The following is a 3,568-nucleotide window of genomic DNA, read 5'->3' as shown; positions in this document are numbered from 1 at the left end:
TCGAAATGTAATAACTCATGAGTTAACAAATTCGAAGTGGATACATTTTTCATGTTAACAAAATTATTTGATGTTTCTTCCTCAGTAAGTATTATTAATTCTGTTTATTTCTATTTATAAAGCTATTATTAAGCTGAAAGCGGAAAATAAAGTTACCTATACGATAGATATTGCATTTCCTTGTTAGGATACAAGATTTCAAAGCAATGTTAGCTCAAAATAGTTTGATAAATACATTTAAATGGTGGAACACTTCAAACATCTAAGAATGGAGTTTAATATTCATTACATTACCAACTAAAGTATCCGTTTATCTCAAAGTGAGAAGTTATACATATGAACACAAAATTATCATTCTTTACACCTATCTCTATCTCTTTTTCTATTTACTATTATATAAAAGGAACTTTGTTTGTGTATCTGTTTGTCTGTGAGTTCGTTCCTTATAGATTCAAAAACAGCTGGATCGATTTTTATGAAATTTCACACGAAGGTACTTTATATGCCTGGCAGTGTTCTAAGACAGATTTTATATCGGAATGTCTTCGAGAAGTATTGATAATAAAAAAATATCTGATAAAAGAAGGAACAGGCGATTTTGACCAAAGTTAACACCTTACACAGCCTAATATCACAAGTGCATTTGAGAAGTTTTATTACCACACAAGCCGAAAGGCCCGACATAGGTTGTTTGAAATGATGGGCACGTTCGAAATGAATGTTTCTGTTTAGAGCACAATTGAAGCATGATACTTGACTTTTGCATTTTAAACTTAAATGCAAGCCATTATGGTATTTATGTACTTCCCCACCAAAGCAAATTAGGCACAAGGCCGTTTTTAATGTGGGGTAAAAACCAGCTCCCCTAAAAGTAGGCAAAAAGGGGGCACTCTGGTTACCAAAAATAATAATTGTCCCAGTATAGAGGGGTTTCCCCTCCATTGACACATGGTACAAATTATCTTAAGTGCAGCATCTGCAGAACAGATACTACACTTTGATCCCGGCCCAAAGGCCAAGATGGTATTTATTTGCTCCCCCACCGAGCAAATTAGGCACAAGGCCGATTTTTAATGTGAGGAGTGAAGGGAGGGGGAAGGGAAAAAGGGGACCAGCTCCCGAGAGGTGGGAAATGGGAGCTGGTTAAAGGTCAGGCATGTGGGGTTGCCCCCACATCTGGTCTTTGCTAGTCATAGCTAGTCATAGCTTGCAGCATCTGAAGAACAGATGGTATTTATTTGCTCCCCCACTGAGCAAATTAGGCACAAGGCCGTTTTTAATGTGAGGTAAAAACCAGCTCCCCTAAAAGGGGTCACTCTGGTTACCAAAAATAATAATTGTCCCAGTATAGAGGGTTTCCCCTCCATTGACTGGTACAAACCATCCCAAGTGCAGTATCTGCCGGAACAGATACTACACTTTGATCTTGTCCCGAAGGCCAAGATAAAAATAATTTTATGAAATCATCAGTAGCTTCTTCAAAGTGTAATGTAGACTACAATATATTGTAAACTTAGTCACTGAGAAAGGCGTATGAAACTTCCTCTAGGTGTACCGCGATGGGTTCCCAATTAGAGCAAGCAATCAATCGATTTGATTGAAAAATGGGCTATTTCATCGATTTCGATGACAATAAAAAAAATATGGGAGTGTGAAACATTCGTTGATCATCATTCAATCCCGGGCAACGTGCTAGTTTGTACTAAGTTGAAATTCAAGCTTGGAAAATCTGTGATTATTTTTTTTGTAAAGAAAATAAGACTAATTCATAACAAATTATGTTAATTGATACAATTTTTTATCAGAAAAATATATGAATATTGAAAGGAGTAATCAATTTACATTGTAAATAGAAATAGGAGCAAAGTATAGTATCTGTTCTGATACTATACTTTATCTTTTATCTCCTTGGTCAGTAAAGAGGAAATTCTTCTAGACTGAGGCAATTTTATTTTTTGTTCCAATCCAGAGTGCTTCTTTTGGGGGATTTGGATTTTAATCACATTAAAAACCGACCTTGTTGGGAGGCAAATAAATAAGGACATAGCTGGTTTCAATCTGTTCTACCACAACCTATTCCAAGAATACTAATTCACAGTTTGTTTTAGTAGTATATAGAGATAATATGAAGCCTCAACAAACAGACAGGGGAACAGATAATATTAATGTTTTATAATTTTTTTCTGTAATGGGAACCGTGTGTCAATTTTTAAACAAAATTAAGATATTATTTAAAAGAAACTTGATATTGAATAACAACATTGATTATATTCAACTACACTAGTACTTAAAATACTTCGGTTAACAATATACAGATACACTATTTCCATTACTAGAAAACTTAGACAACTCGCTATTATTTCCCAATTTAATTCGTATTCATTGATTGAAATCATTGAAACGAAACTAATCTAATAAAAACGAAAATAAAACTAATTGATAAGAAAACAAACCTAATGCTATTGCTACCTCAAAATTAAGTGACCCTTTCTGTCTGTCTGTCTGTCTGTCTGTCTCTGTCTCTGTCTGTCTGTCTGTCTGTCTGTCTGTCTGTCTCTCTCTCTCTCTCTCTCTCTCTCTCTTTCAATACTTTAAAGTGGTTTGGACACACATAATTTCACTTTATCTAATTTATAAAACTCAGCATGTCTGTCCTCATATTTTCAAACTCTATCTCTTCCAAAATTAAAAGTCGCAGAGCGACGGTAGGAGCCTCAAATGATTGGATTTTATATGGAACGTTCTTTTATAGGTCTTTAGTCGGTTAACATAGTTGTGAAGGGGTCAAAAAGCGATCCAAATTAAAAAAAAAAAATTAGTACATTCATCTTAGTTTATTTTAATCAGTTCATATGCGTGTCACATTAGTGCAGTAATAACGTCACCAACTTTGAATACTACAGTTTTGCTTTCAGTTTCGATTTTAGCTGATAGCGCCCAAATACTTTTTTACTTTTGAAATCACAACTCTATAATAATAATATACGAAATCTGGACAAATTAAAATATCATATTTAAACGTATTTTACGACCGGACAAAGCCGGTCGTTCCACCCCCACAACATAGATTCATAGTTACAATATTAACAATATTAAATACCACTCTTATAGAAGGTTCTTGAGAGAATTTCCATATTAAAATTATTTACATCAAAAGTAAAATTTTGCAAAGAATTTTGGTTCATTCTTTTGTTAAAACATAAATGTTGTTAGATTGTTATTAAAAACCCAGCAATGCGAATATTTGAGAGGAATGGCCAAAATTTGCTTTAAAAAAATGACCATTCTTACATATGTATAGTTTGGAAGTAAAACAAGTCAAATACCTTGCATCTTACTTTTTATTACATTATATTATTAACTATCAAAATGTTGTTTTTTTTCTTCATATTTTTAATCACTTAACTTTAAGAGCATAACTTACTAACTGAAATATACGTCCAAGGATAGAGTTTATAATTTGATAGAATTCTGAGGCTTTTTAATAAATAAAAGAAGTTGGACCCAAATTGCTTTGAAGTAATCAAAACTATACTGCAATGGTGAACAGTGTGAAAAATAGAGTTTA

At 33.2% G+C, this 3,568-nt stretch overlaps 1 non-coding gene across 1 annotated transcript; it reads right to left on the bottom strand.

Annotated features, from left to right (window-relative positions):
- Positions 1-839: 839 nt before the first annotated feature.
- LOC145243287 (U2 spliceosomal RNA) lies at positions 840-1,027 on the bottom strand. The gene has a single exon (XR_013862851.1). It is a non-coding gene; the product is annotated as a U2 spliceosomal RNA (small nuclear RNA).
- Positions 1,028-3,568: the final 2,541 nt, after the last annotated feature.

Source organism: Euprymna scolopes, chromosome 21, assembly GCF_053919585.1.
Source record: "Euprymna scolopes isolate OS-2025 chromosome 21, ASM5391958v1, whole genome shotgun sequence".
NCBI classification, from domain to species: Eukaryota; Metazoa; Mollusca; class Cephalopoda; order Sepiida; family Sepiolidae; genus Euprymna; species Euprymna scolopes.
Note: the sequence above shows the minus strand (reverse complement) of the source record. Positions and strands in the feature narration are given on the sequence as shown.